Raw genomic sequence first — 15,547 nt, forward strand, 5'->3', positions numbered from 1 at the left:
ACAACAAGAGTTATACTAGATCTAGATCATAGACATGATTATATATGAATATCATTAATCATTAATTATCCGGAGGCCTAACCGTCTCCCTGTGATGCTGTGCTTCAGTGGTCACGCTCCTAGTCTGCCTTCATGTTCCATCCTGTACACCTGGCTCTGCCTTCCAGATAACAGTAGCAAAATTAGTGAAAGTACTAAAAGCCTCTGATATGCAGAAATAATGGCATAAGCTGTCTTTCTCTCTGTCTCCTCTCTCTCTCTGCCTCAGCTGCCAGGCAGGGAAGGGCCCCCTGTCCAGTGGACACATGACCAACATGACCTTACCTATCATTGGAGGTGACTCACACTCTTTACCCTGCCCCTTTTGCTTTGTATCCAATAAATAACAGCGCAGCCAGACATTCGGGGCCACTACCAGTCCCCGCGCATCGGTGGTAGTGGTCCCCCGGGCCCAGCTGCCTTTTCTCTTATCTCTTTGTCTTGTGTCTTTATTTCCACACTCTCCCGTCGCCGCACACAGGGAGAGACCCACCGACCCTGTGGGGCTGGTCCCTACACCCTCAAAACTGTCCCTGTGGCCTTGTGGCAGGTCCTCCACCCAAGAATGGGTGCTGGGGACTATGGATCTCATACCCTACCCCCTCTAAGCTCAGGAACAACTGATGCATCTTTGTGGGGGCTTGGAGAACAGGTTGGAGTTCTCTGGGGAGAGAGGCCCAGAGGCCTGGGGGAGGAGGTGGAAATGGTCCGAAGTCAAGTGAGCTGTGCCACTGAGCCAGGCCTCGGTGGCAGCAGGATGAGGTTCCTCTTCCTCTAGGCTCACAGTTATTCTTCCTCTAGGCTCTGGCTATGGAGCAGAGGGTGGTTCCTGGCTGTCACCAAGTAGGAAGAAGAATGGGGTACAAGGACGTGAGAGCTCAGCTTCCAACACCTGCTCATACCAACGTGTTTTATCCCGCCCCATAATACCACGCTCCAAGTCCCAGGGAGCTTGGATGGCAGAGTACCAGGTCTTAGATGTCCAGCCAAGGGGCAGTCCTGGAGTAGACACTTTGGACCTTGCCCTTGGCCCAGTGTCGACACACTGTGGAAGCTCCTCCCTTGGTCCATGAGCTGTTTGGCATCTTCTCACACTTTCTGTTGAGGGCTAAGAACAAGGGGGATGTTAGTATGTGACCACCAACCCACAGCGAAGGTCTTCCTGCTTCCAGACAGAGGCTTCCATGCACAACTCCTCAGGCCAACACCACCTGCTCCCAGGGGTAGGACTGAAGTTCTGGTCTCCTCCAAGCCCTGTGAGGTCGATTGACAAAGTACTGACACTCCCTGTCCACCCCCTTTCTTTGCACAGGAGGCAGAGAGCTTGAACCACCTGGCTCATCTCCTGGTCATCCACCATGAAATTGAGCCCCTCTGGGTTACTCGGCCAAGGGCCCACTAGTAAGTGATCACTAGGGTGGCACCATCCACTGCTGGAGAGGGTGGGGAATGTAGCATCCTCTTGAATGTGTGCCAAATAAGGAATCCAGGTGGGCGGAGCTGGGGATGGGTTTAGAGCAGATGATACTTGGTGAGCCCCTGGACCCTGGATGCAAAGCTGAAGTGAAGGGTGCTTGGGGAGCCCTGGGCACATAGTGCAGAAGGTACCTGGTGAGTCCCTGGTACACAGTTGGAGCACAAGGTGCTTGGCGAGCCCCAGATGCACGGTCAGATGGGAAGGGTACTTGGTGAGATAGGAGCTGGAGATCAAGTCCTCAGCTGCAGCTGATGCCTGGCTGAGGCAAGGCTCTTTAAAGGGGCCACATGGCTCAGAGTTCTGATGTCCTTGCTGTTGAAAAGTGGCCTGATGGGCCATGGGTTAAGTGTTCAGAGTGGGTGTGGTGAGGGGTGGGGTGACCACTGGGCGTGGATATCTGGATTTCCCTAACTCTGAAATATTTGCCCTTCTCCAAAGCCAGGAGATCTAGACCCCTGCCCAGGATCTTGGCTAATTGCATAGCTTGTCCAGCTCCAGCTTAGATATGCTCCTCATTCAGCCCTGTGAAATATGCTCCTCATTCAGTCCTGTGAAGGCAGCACATCTGAATGGTTTGGCCTCCCCCGACTTAGCAGGCCCTGAGTTGCAGGCAGAGTCCAGCCTTTCCCCACCTTCAGCACTCCCACCACGAAAGAGGAGGGAGGACGGAGGGGCATAAGGGAGGCACTCACAGGATGAAGATAGGACTGAAGTTCCAGGACCAAAAAGTGAGGCTAGTTCAGGGACAGAGGGCATTCCTTCTTGCCTCTCTCCCTACCCTGTCCTTCCACACAGAGGGAGGTAGCTATCAAGCACCAAGGCCTCTAGATGTCAGAGGGAGGACAAGAAAGAATGGGGGTGCCAGGTAGGTCATGAGGAGAGAAAGAAATAGAGCAAGATGTGGAAGAGAGAGGCAGCGGTAGGGAGACGGGAACTCAGAAACGTCCCTATGCACAGCTGTGGAAGCTCTGAGGACACCCCGGGACTTTTTACCCAGCCCTGTCCCTTTGATGTCTGTGGGTCTGGCCCCCAACCCTCCCCACTTGTGAACAACAGGGGAACTTTCTGCTCAGTCATTTCTGGAGATGAGATGGGTCCCATCCTGAGGGCCCGCTCTGGCTCCCAGCCTCCCAGGTGTGTCACCCTGTGTCTTAAGCAGAACTGGACAGGAGGAGGGGGGCGGACAGACACGCAGGAGGAGACAGGGGAGGACAGATGAAGCAGAGAAGACAAGGGTGGCAGCCAGGAGGAAATTCTGAGACTATGAAGAGGGATTCTCAAGAAAATGAGACAAAAAGGACAGAAGTTGACAGCAGGGTCAGACAAGAAGCGGAGAGGGAGAAGGGGCCTGGCCAGCAACCTTCCCTAGATGGCGGCAACTTCTGGGGCATGGGAGGCACAGGTGTGAAGGAGGCAGGGGTACCTCTTTTGGAAGCAGAATTTCCTAGGGGAGAGACCTTAATGCTGGAAGGCCAAGAGCTGAAATAAGATAATGGACGCCCAGTGCTTTGTAAGCAATAAAGCACTATACAAATTACTGTCGTTGTTATCTGGTTGTGATATCATTTACAAAGATACTGCAGAAGTACATTTAGTGACACGGAAAGATGGCCACGATGAACTGTGGAGTGAAAAGAGCAGGTTACAGATAATATAAATGATGCCATTTTTTACATTTCCATGTACAAATTCAGAAAAAATATCTGGAAGCATAAATATGCAGCTGGGTGATGAGTTGTGGATGATTTATGTCTTCTTTTTGCTTATCAGTATTTTCTCTTTGTGTTTTTTAAAGAACATACATTATTCATGCAGGGAAAAACAAGCAGTTTGCTTTTAAAAGAACGAGGCTTCCTGCCCAGAGGTCTGGGCTCAGGATGAGTGAACAGAGTCTTACAGGCCCCCCGCTCTGCCCTCTCGCTACCTGGGTGTGTATCGCGGGCTCTGTCACATACATACTCTCCAAGGACATTTTTTTCCTCCGTGTTTTAGGCTGGGACAAAGTCCATTTTCTTGAATTCAGGATTGGCAGCATGCTTTTGTAGCTCTACCATGTCTTCCATCCCAGGAGACATAAAACAGGTGGGAAGTAGAGAAAAGCAGACACTTCTCAGAGATTCCTAGCAACCCTAGGCTTACCCCAAGGGAGGCCAATAGCTCTCTGTTTACAGGATCTTTGGGGCCGTAAAAAGTGAGGGCACCTTCCCCTCCCAACCCTGTGGGGTCGGCCTCTGCCTACAGTGGCTCAAACTCCCAAGTCTGGGTTCCCACACCCTTCCATTTCTCACACGTTCCATGCCCATCACCTAGACGTGTCTCTTTTTCCATTCCTTCCCTCATTCTCTACCCACCCTTTCCTCCCAGTCTAAGTGTGGACCGTCACACCCCTTGAGGCCTTCCCCAAATTCTTCCTCACTGGGCTCCCACTCTCCTTTCTTTCCCAGCCTGAAAATACAACCCTCGCCTCCACCCACTCCTGAATCTCCTCCCCCAGAGCCACTCCTCCCCACCACCCAGAATAGTTTTTGTTCTGTTTCGTTTTTTTTTTTTTTTTTGAAACAGGGTCTCTATCACCCAGGCTGGAATGCAGTCAGAATAACATTTAACATAAGTAACTCCTTATACTGGCAAAGAGTTTTCTATTTCCAAACTAGATTTTTTAGAATCTACTTTAGAGAGGGCAGCATCAATGATCTGAGAAGCAAAATGACTCGCCTAAGATCACATAGCCAGTTACTGGAGGTCCAGCCCACATCCACCACCCCACTCTGCCTCAAGGACTGAGAATACAGCTGCATTTTCCTCTCTTGGCCTTCAGTCTCTGTCTATAGTTCTAAATTGCATCTTCCCTGTCCCCAGGCTGTGGCATTTAAGCCTTCTACTTCTAGCTGCAACCTGCCTTTCCAGCATCATGATATGCCCCAGCCTAATACAAAGCCCATGTTTCAATCAGTCTGGACTCTTCCCTACCTGCCAGCTTGTACTGTGTCACCCACCACCAAGCCTGGGACTTGCATCTTCTGAGACTGGCCTTCACATCTGTCCCCATTCCCTCCTCTGCATCCTTGGTCTCTGTGCCTTCCCCGTGATGCCCTTTCGGATCTCTATACCACCCACAGGGCATTTAATACCTACTACCATACACAGCTATGGTGTGAGTGTTAGGCGTCCCCTTAGGAAAACAGAAACCACTCTAGGTATTTCCACAGAGAGATAATTGAATATAAGAGATTGACTTTACTGGTGTGAAAGGGTTGAAAAGCAGAAAGAGAACACTAAGTAACACAGAGATAACTGCAAGAAGAAGCTAACTCCCCTAGGCTGGGGGAACAAAGAGTCGAGTTGAGGTTGTGAGAATCTAAAAATGCAAGAAAGGGACCCTATAGAGGTGGGGTCCCTCAGAGGAGGAGGTGGTGCTGCCTAGCTGGTACCCCAGCAATACTGAAAGGAAACAGAAAGAAGTGAGTCCTCCCCTGTCTCCCTGCAGCACCCGCTACTGGCAGAACCTAACAGAGCGGGCAAAGGAGTCTGGGAAGGGTGGCTGGCAGAGTTTCAGCCCCAGCCTCACAGAGCAGAGTATAGAAGGGAGGGTTTAGAGACAAGAAACAATAAGCAAATGACCAGCCTCATGGTAGTTATTATTTTTCTTATACCTAAAATATATTGAGCACCTACCACATGTCTACACTTGACATACACTTTTTTTTTTTTTTGAGACGGAATCTCGCTCTTATCACCCAGGCTGGAGTGCAGTGGTGCGATTTCGGCTCACTGCAATCTCCGCCTCCCAGGGTCAAGCAATTCTCCTGCCTCAGCCTCCCGAGTAGCTGGGATTACAGGGGTATGCCACCATGCCCAGCTAATTTTGGTATTTTTAGTAGAAATGGGGTTTCACCATGTTGGCCAGACTGGTCTCGAACTCCTGACCTCAGGTGATCCGCCCACCTCCGCCTCCCAAAGTGCTGGGATTACAGGCGTAAGCCACCACGCCCAGCCTTGACATACACTTTAACACAAAAAACAATCTGGTAAGATCACACTATTGCTGACATCTTACAGATGAGGAAAGTGAGCCTTACAGAAGTCAAATAACTTGCTCAAAGTCCCACAACTAATAAATGGCAGAGCTGGGATTCAAAGTCAAATCTGTACACCTATTTTCCACTATAGCACGCTGCCTACATGGTGTACCACTCTGGGCCAAGAAGGCTTTGGAGATGGGTGGGCATAAGTCCTTATGAGTAGGATGGTGTCTGTATGGCCCCAGCACCAAAATGTGTTCAGCAAGAAGCGATGTGCTGAATACCCACTCATAGTAGGTCCTGCAGTGGGTGAAGAAGTCACAAAGATGGGCAATAACAAGCCCCTGCCCTGAGGGGCATGCTCTCTGCTGGGAGAGAAGACATGTAGACAAACAATTGCAGTACACCATGGCAAACCCTCATGCAGCTGTGTAAGAACCAAATGCTACGAGAGTACCATAAATGAAGGAATGGATGAAACTCGGATCTCGATGCTTCCCTGCTGAAAATCCTTCAGTGGCTCCCCAGTGCCAATGAGGTAAGCACAAAGCTCGCAGGTAGGCCTACCTCTAGGCTTCATCTCTCGAGCCTCCTGCCCCTTCACACCCATACCATCCTCCAGAGGGCTTTGCAGCTCTAAGCCTGCATGCCCTCATTCACTTTGTTCCTGCGACTCAGCATCCTCCACTCTCCTCCACCTCTCCCTTCCCATATATCTTGAGGATCACCTACTCCCCCTTTAAATGAGCTCTTTCAACTGCTGCCTCCTCTCTGAAGCCCTTACTGATTTCTCTTCCCCTTGCAATCTCATCCGAGGCAGAATAGACCACTCCTTCTTATACCCCTTCTCCCAAATCCTTGCTTCAAAGTTAAACTCTGAATGACCTGGATTGTTTGCCTATATATCTTTCTTGCCCTCATGTCTCATTTATCTTTGTATCCCTTGAAACCATAACAAACTCCAGCACATTCCAGGCTTCAAATAGATGCTTGATGAATTAATGACAACAAACCAACTAGGGGCAGAGAGTACAGAAAGGAAAAAAAATACTACCTTGAGAGCCAGACCTGAACTGAATCTTGGTTCAACATACTTAACTAAAACTAGTTAAGTTTAATTTGCTCCAGCAAAGTTATTGGTAATTTACTTCTCCAATCCTCAGGTTAAGTCACCTGTCAAATGGAAAATCCACCACGTACCTCAGGACACATGATCCCCGAGCCAAAGCATCAGCTGGACCAGCTGCCTCTTCCCTCAGGTGGTCGGGGATGATGCTGGGACAACATGTGAGGACCTCAGTCCCTGGGGCTACACTAGGAAGTCTGGAGGCCTGACTGCCATGACTCCTCCTCAGCCACCAAGTCTATACTCAGCCACGATGGAGGAGGGAAGAGGGAAACCCTTCAATCTCTCATCGTTTCTAGCCCTCTAGTTCTAGCACTCAGAGTCTGTGAGATCCTCAATTCCCTCTAACATCTTTCTGCCCTAACCCTCACATCCTCTAGTTCCTGTGATACCTTCAGCTTCATGGGTCCCTCAGAACATCTGGAGCCTCCTTGGGTTCTCTAGGGTATCTCTTGGTATCCTTGAGACCACCAGGATACCAAGCAGTTTCCCTCCCTGATGACTTCCAAGCAGTCCTGGAACTTGGCTGTCAAGTCTACAAGCACTCTCTCTGCCAGTCTCTCCAGATTCCCAGGCTCTCTCTTTCCCTTCACCATCCCTCTCCACCCCCTCCAGGCACTGCCAGCTCTGACCCAGCACCATCTGGACACACGGTCACCTGACACGGAACTACAGCTGCTGCGGGGCTCCACCCCCTGCCCTCCTGTCACCACTGCCCCAGCCGGTTCATTGCAATTCAGTCTAACATCAAATTCAGCTTCAGGAAACTTCTGGCAGCAAAGTACACACAGCAGGAGAGAGAAGTAGAGAAGTGGGAAGGGCAAGCTGATCTGACCCAGTGTGCTCCTGCACAGCTCCAAATGACCACCCCGCCTCCACATCCTTGCCCAAGCCCTTCCCTGTGCTCAGGACACTCTCTCCACCCATGACTTCTTATCGGGATTCTACTTAGCTCTCAAGGCCCAGCCCAGATGCCCCCAGACTGCACTCTCTTGAGTGTCCTCCCCTCCTCTCTAGGACGTAAGCCCCTTGAGGACAGAGGATGACATTCGGGAGCCCTTTCAGGGCCCAGCAGCATGCAGGGTTGAAGGGAGAGATAAAGCCAGAGGGGAGACCTGAGGTCTGACCCTTAGCCCTAGTCAGCAAGAACAAGAAGGTTGCTAAATGCTCCCTTCAGGATTCTGGGGGCTGGTAGAAAAGAAAGGAAGAAAACACCTAAGCCTCTGACGGCTGGCACATCCATTTGCTGATAGAATCCCAGAACCTTGCCGGGTGCGGTGGCCCACGCCTATAATCCCAGCAGTTTGGGAGGCCAAAGTGGCTGGATCACCTGAGGTCAGGAGTTCGAGACCAGCCTGGCCGACATGGCAAAACCCCATCTCTACTAAAAGTACAAAAATTGGCCAGACCTGGTGGTTCATGCCTGTAATCCCAGCTACTCAGGAGGTTGAGGCAGGAGAATCACTTGAACCAGGAGGCGGAGGTTGCAGTGAGCAGAGATCATGCCACTGCACTCCAGCCTGGGTAACAGAGCGAGACTCTGCCTCAAAAAAAAAAAAAAGAGTCCCACAACCTCTCTTCTAGAAAGGTGTTCTCCCCCCGCTTACCAGACAGCAACTGAAGCTTGGAGAGATCAAGAAACTTGCCCAGGTTCACCTGGGCACAAGGGTGGAGGAGGGGTGAAGATATAATAAGAGAGGCTATTTCCCAGCTAACTCTATCCCAGTGAAATGTGGAGGCACACCAGAGATTCCTGGCAGTCTCGTAACCTGGGCTGCATGTAGACAACGCTGTCATGGAGGGCTCAGCTGTTTCAAAGTCCAAGACAGCCCCCTCTGTTTGACAGAGCTGCTGGCCTGGGCCCAGGCTTCCACACACAGAGTAACTGATTCCATTTTAAAGGTGAAAACACTTCTATTGCAGTGATCACAATGTGTATCAAAGTGGTAAGCACGGTTTCCAGAAGTGGGCTGTGCAAAGCAGCGTTCAGGCCATGCAGAGCGGAGCCACAGACGGGCTGTGCTGAGACTGCCCCGCTGCATGGAGAGCAATGCTTAGACAGCGGGCTTGGGAGAGAATGGCAATCAGGTGTTTGAATGCTAACAATCAGACTCACTGCTCTCCTTGTTTGGCCCTTTTCAAATAGACAAAGACAACTGGGCCAAGTGCAGTGGCTCATGCCTGTAATCCCAGCACTTTGGGAGGCCAAGGCTGGAGGATCACCTGAGGTCAGGAGTTCAAGACCAGCCTGGCCAACATGGTGAAACCCCCATCTCTACTAAAAATACAAAATTCGCCGGATGTGGTGGCAGGCACCTGTAATCCCAGCTACTCAGGAGGCTGAGGTAGGAGAATCCCTTAGAACCCGGGAGGCAGAGGTTGCGTGAGCCGAGATCGTGCCACTGCACTCCAGCCTGGGTGACAGAGCAAGACTCTGTCTCAAAAAAAAGAAAAAAGAAAAAGACAACTGGTTTGAGTCTGGGGGGTTGGATACTTGAGCGCGAGCAGTCCTCCTCCTTACAGTGTCATCCTACCCAGAGCTGGGCCCAACAAGAGACAGTCTATCCCCAAGGGCCTCCTTGTTCAAAAGGCAGGATCCTGAGGGTGGCCAGGATTCTGGAACTCTCTGCAGAACCTGGGCTGGGGAGGCAGACTTCTGGGCTGCAGGGACCTGTGCAGCCACTCCACAGCCCTCCCCACTGCCTTTTTAGTTCCTCCCCATCTTTGGTCCTGCTCTGCCCCACCCCAGAACTGAAAAGGGGGGATGAGGGATGCGGGGAGCCTTGTTCTGTGGCTGTGCTGTGTGCTATAGGTGGTGGCACCCACTGTCCCCTGTTGGGACACTCTCCCTAGACCTTGAATGGCTGGCTCCTTCTCACCTGTCACCTCATGGAGAGGCCTTCCAAAAGCATCACCTACTCTACATCTAACACCCTACACTGTCATCCTCATACCTCCTATTCACTCCTATAGTGAGCTGAAATCACTTTTCCTATTTGTTCATAAGTTTATTTCTCTCTCCGCCACCAGAATAAAGGCTCCCAGAGAGCAAGGCTGTGCACATCTTGTTTGCTGCTGTATCCCCAGGGCCAGGCACTGCCAGCTACATCAAAGGAGGGCTCCACTCTGTTGAATGAGCTGACTGGATGGACTTCCACTTCTTATTACTCCTCTAAGGATATAATAAATAGAACAATGATAATAATTCCGGCCTGACAGCAGCAGCCTTTTACAGTTGACAAAGCAATGCACTGAGTCACTGGTCATTTCCTACGTACAATGACTTTGTCTGGGTTATTCCCATTTTACATATGGGGAAAATGAGGCTCAGAGGGCTTCCGGGATTTGCCACAAGCCACACAGCCTTTCTGGTGGTGGAGCAGAGACTCAAAAAGACCCTGACCCCCACCACTCTCCTTCCATAGCCTCACAGTCACCCATATATGGAAGGGTAAACCACAGCTCCTTCTTCCTCATCATCCTCGTCCACGCGGGTGCCCGTGGCAAACACAGGCGTGTGAGTGAAGAATCATCTGCCACACACAGAAGCTGACCCACGACTGTGCGTGAGGAGAAGCATGGAGACAGCCTGTGAGGCAGCCCAGCAGGGAGCATGGAAGAGGAGTCAGCACGAGCCGCCTCTCCCTGGGAGGGCTGTTATTCTCTAAACCTTCCTTTTCTTCCTTTCTTTGCTTTTTTTCCCTCAAAATGTCAATACATAGTTATTCAGCATCTCCTGCATGCCAGCATTTTACCAGGCACTGAGAATTCAACATAAATAAGACAAGGTTACCACCTCAGAGTGGAAACAAATGAAGAAAATAAACTCGAAACCTATCACTTCTGCCATTGATTTATTGTCTATTCAAGTAAATCAGCTGATCTTTGAGCCCTCTATAATATATTAAAAACCAAGCAAATGATCTAATTTATCAATATCAATAATAATATTACAATTGCAAGTGGCCTTATAATTTTCAAACATTGGATATATTATAGGCTGGATGTGGTGGCTCATGCCTGGAATCCCAACACTTTGGGAGCCTGAGGCAAGAGGATCGCTTGAGCCCAGGAGTCTGAGACCAGCCTGGGCAACATAGTGAGACCCCCATTTCTAAAAATAAAAAAAAAAAGGATATATTAATATACTATATAACATTTTGTGAAATAAGTTTTTTTCATGCCTTCATAAGAACAAGGAACGATTTTACTAGGCCTGGCTCTTTATAAATTCATGCACTAATTCTATAATAAAGACTGATTTAGAAACAGCCAGACACATGGCAGACCCACTGAGAAAAAGTAGCTGTTGAAGTCAGGGCCAGAAGCTGACCATTTCGGGTTCATAGTCTCTCACTTCTATTTCACTTCTTTTGTTACCTAATTTTTCAATTAGAAGTAAGAGGCACTAATATGCAGCCAGGCAGAGTGGCTCGTGCCTTTAATCCTAGCACTTTGGAAGACTGAGGCAGGAGGATCAATTGAGCCCAGGAGTTCAAGACCAGCCTGGGCAACATAGGGAGACTCATCTCTACAAAAAAATTTTAAAATAGGCCAGGTGCAGTGGCTCACACGTGTAATCTCAGCACTTGGGGAGGCCAAGGCGTGTGGATCACCTGAGGCCAAGAGTTCGAGACTAGGCTTGCCAACATGGTGAAACCCCGTCTCTACTAAAAATACAAAATTAGCCAGGCATGGTGGTGCATGCCTGTAATCCCAGCTACTTGGGAGGCTGAGGCAAGAGAATCCCTTAGAACCTGGGAGGTGGAGGTTACAGTGAGCCAAGATAGCACCACTGCACTCCAGCCTGGGTGACAGAGTGAGACTCTGTCTCAAAAAAAAAAATTAAAATCAAAAAATAAAAATTAATTGGGTGTGGTGGTGTGCACCTGTGGTCCCAGCTATTTGGGAAGCTGAAGTGGAAGGACTGCTTGCACCTGGGGGTTCAAGGCTACAGTGAGATGTGATTGTGCCACTGTACTCCAGCCTGAGTGACAGAGAGAGATCCTGTCTCAAAAAAATAAAGAAATAAAGAAAAAGTTAATAAGCAATGATTATTTCTTTTCCCCCAGAAGTGAGCTCCAAAACAAGGAGCTGAGTTTTTATTTACTTTTGCATATTTGGTGAACTGTAGGCATAGAATCCGTGTTTACTAAATAGATACAGGAAGAGTAACTATAAAGTAATGCTTTGGCTCTACAAATGCCTAGAACTGTTCAGAGAAAAGGCATTATGTGAAATCTAAGATATCCCACTGCTCCTTTCAGTAGTGTTGTGGGAGTATGTTATGATTGCTCATGATGTTGGCAAAGGACATTCTGCTGAAAGAAAAACTACTTGCAAAAAGATACTATGATTCTGCAAATGAGTCCATGTTTTGGGTTTAAAAGGCTGCAAAGCATACATTCCTGCAAGGGTAGGGTTTGGGCTGGTGGTTAGAAAAACATCCTGGATTCTGGTTTCTTAAAGCTTGAAACAGAACTGGATGCAGTGGTGTGTGCCTCTAGCCCCAACTAGTTAGAGTTCAAGTCTAGCCTGGACAACATAGCAAAACCCCAGCTCTTAAAACAACAAACCAAAAAAAGTGTGAAAAGGGTCTTCTCAGGGCAATTCCATACAGAGCTCTATTGCTCTAGTAATAGTTCGAGGCTTTGGAAAGTCCTGCTCCTTTTCCTTTCTCCTCAGGTGTCTTTAACATGAACTCATTCAGTGGAAGAGCAGTTGGCAGTGCCCACCCATCTGTGGGGAGCTGCGCCCTTAACTCTGGCAGCTATACTGGCTAGTGATTGAGATCCCAAAATCTGAAACCAGACCATCTGGTTCTAATCCCCACTTCCTTTCTGTGTGACCCTGGGCAAGTCATTTAACCTCCCCAAGTCTCAGACTCCCTGTCTGTAAAGTGGGGAGAATAATAATAGCACCCCCTTCATGGGCCGGTTATAAGGGCAGGTGAGTTCAGACCAGTAAAGCGCTTAGCACAGTGTTTGCTCATGGCAAGCCGGACATGACGGCATATCTTTCTCCACCCCCATGGCCTACAAGTTCCAAATTGGAAGACCCAGGTTCAGATTAATGTTCTTATTGTGTGACAGAAGCTAAGTCTCTTGACTATCATCTCAGTTTTCTCACTTGTAAAATGGCGCCAGGTAATCCTCAAATAAGGCAAGGCTAGGCCTTAGCAGTTATTTGTCAAATAATAACTGAATATAACAATGATGGGCCATTGTTAAGGTTTGGACACAAAGGGCAGGATGGTAAAAACGAAAACTCATCAGTTTTGTTCCCTGAAAGCAGACAGTAGGAATAAAAAAATGAAGAACTCTATCTATATGATCCACTGTGCATATTATTCTTGCTATACTGGACACAGATCTCCTCAGATTCCCTCGATCACCATATTCTTCCCAAAAGCCCTATCCTAGAGCTTGCTATAAAGGACAAGATGTGGCACCCTGCGCTTCCTAGCACTAAGAAAGAGGCAAGGCATTTATTTGGCCTCTTTGGATTTTGGAGGCAAGATATGCTGCACTTGAGAATCTCGTTCAGCCTAGTTATTGGGTGACCCAGAATTCAAGCAGCCAATTCAAGTGAGTCCCAGGATAAGAAAGGTCCCTACTGGGTGGGGTGCAGTGGCTCATGCCTGTAATCCCACCACTTTGGGAGGCCGAGACGGGCGGATCACCTGAGGCCAGGAGTTTGAGACCAGCCTGACCAACATGGCAAAACCCCGTCTCTACTAAAAATACAAAATTAGCCGGGCTTGGTGGCGCGTGCCTGTAATCCCAGCTACTTGGGAAGCTGAGGCAGGAGAATCGCCTGAACCTGGGAGGCGGAGGTTGCAGTGAGCTGAGAGGCGCCATTGTACTCCAGCCTGGGCGACAAGGGAGAAACTCTGTCTCAAAAAAAAGAAAGGAAGGTCCCTACCACCGTTCAGGCTGTGGCACAAGCTGCTCTGCCTCCTGGGCCGTGTGACCCAGCATGTCCAGTGGTGCTGGAATCACCATGGTGGATAAAGGATGGAGTCTTTGGTGAGCTCCTAGGGAGAACTGCAGCACACACCCTAGGGTTCCAGAACAACCCTGCCATGTCATCTCTGACAAACATGTCATGCTCTTTCTGACAAAGAATTACACTCTGAAAAATAGCTGTAGTATGCTCTTGAGCCCTAGCAGAGACTAAGTGCCTGACCAATGGGCACCAAGTGACCATTCAGCCTGAGATGGCCATCCTAAGCTGAATGATGGGTCATAAGGTTGGACGTCCAAGGCAGTAATCCATTACGTGATGGGAGGGATACATTCAAACCAGGCTCAAGCTGGTTCAGAACACATAAGCAAATTGCATGAGCAGGTGGTGGCCCAGACTCCCAAATCACCTGCCTCTATTTTACTGCTTCTTCAATCCACATGTATGTCCTCTGGGCAGGGGTGGGTAGAGGGTCCATATAACCAACTGATAAATGTGCCAGGATGATATGCTGGCACTGACAGCACTGTGGCTCCACTCGGGAGGTCCCTGAAGGACAACAGTCAAGGAGAATCCTGCCAGGGATCAGAGCTGCAAGCATATAGCTGGTCATCCACTTAGCACATGGGGAGCGATACTCCAGGGTAAGAATATACACTGACTACAGGGAAGTGGCACCTGGCCTGGCCAGCTGGGCAGGGCTCTGAAAGGAATAAAATGAAAAGACTGGAGAAAAGAAAGTCCGAGAAAGACATAGGGTATGGCAGGGCCAGGACTAGGGAGCAGGCCTCCCTAGGAACTTATTTGCCTCATCCAGGCCCAGCCCTGGCAGATGGGCCTATGGAAGTGTGCACACAGGGTGCAGATCTTTGGGACTCAAATTATGCCCACCAAAGAGCATCTATCACTGGGGAGAAAGTGAACAACTCACTGGGCAGGATAACTCATCCTGTAGATGTTAGCCAGCCTTTCCTTTCTGCCACCTGTACCCCCAGTGCTGGCACAATGGCCTGATCAACATAGTGGACTTGGTGGCTTTTCATGGGCTCAAGATCATGGATACCTTCTCACTGAGGTGCAGAGCTACAGCCAAGTGCCAAACTTGCTTGCAACAGATTGATACTGAGCCCTATACCTGGTACTATTCCTTAGCAGGGAGAGAAAACATCCAGCCATATGGTAACAGGTTGATGACATCAGACCCCTTCCTCTTTTGAGGGAGCAGTGATGTGTCCTCGCCAGAATGATTACAAACTCCAGCAGCACCCTCCATGTGCTTACAGAATGCCTGATCTCTCAGCATGGTATCCCACATCACAGTGGCTCAGACCAAGGAACCCATTTCACAGCAAAGAAGCACAACAACAGGCTCGCGATCACAGGGTGGACTGGTCCTGCCCCATCACCCATAATTAGTCATCTTGATGGAATCATGGCATGGCCTGTTGAAGGCTCAGGAAGGCACCATCTGGGGAACAACCCTTTGGGGGGTTGGAGCCCTCTCCTCCAGGATGGAGCTTGAAACTGAACTGGACGCAGTGGTGTGCGCACAATATTGTACTGTGTCCCCTGTGATCAGAATACACAGATCTGGGTATCAAGGACTGGAATCAGAAATGGCTCCTCTCACTATTACATCCAGCAACTTATTTGTGAATGCATGCTTCCCTTCACTATCATCTTGGGATCCTCCAGGCTAGAGGTCCTAGTTAACAGATGTAGAAGAATTGTACCAGTTGACACAGTAAGAATTCCATTAAACTGGTAGCAGCAACTACCACCTATTCACTTTGAGATCCTCATGCAGTGGACCAACAGGCAAAGGAAGGAAGTTCCTACACTGGCTGGGATCATCAATTATGGTTACCATGAGGAGCTAAAGTAGCTGCCACACCATGAGTCAGGGAGGAGAATGTC

This window comes from Pongo abelii, chromosome 1, assembly GCF_028885655.2.
Source record: "Pongo abelii isolate AG06213 chromosome 1, NHGRI_mPonAbe1-v2.0_pri, whole genome shotgun sequence".
Lineage (NCBI taxonomy): Eukaryota > Metazoa > Chordata > Mammalia > Primates > Hominidae > Pongo > Pongo abelii.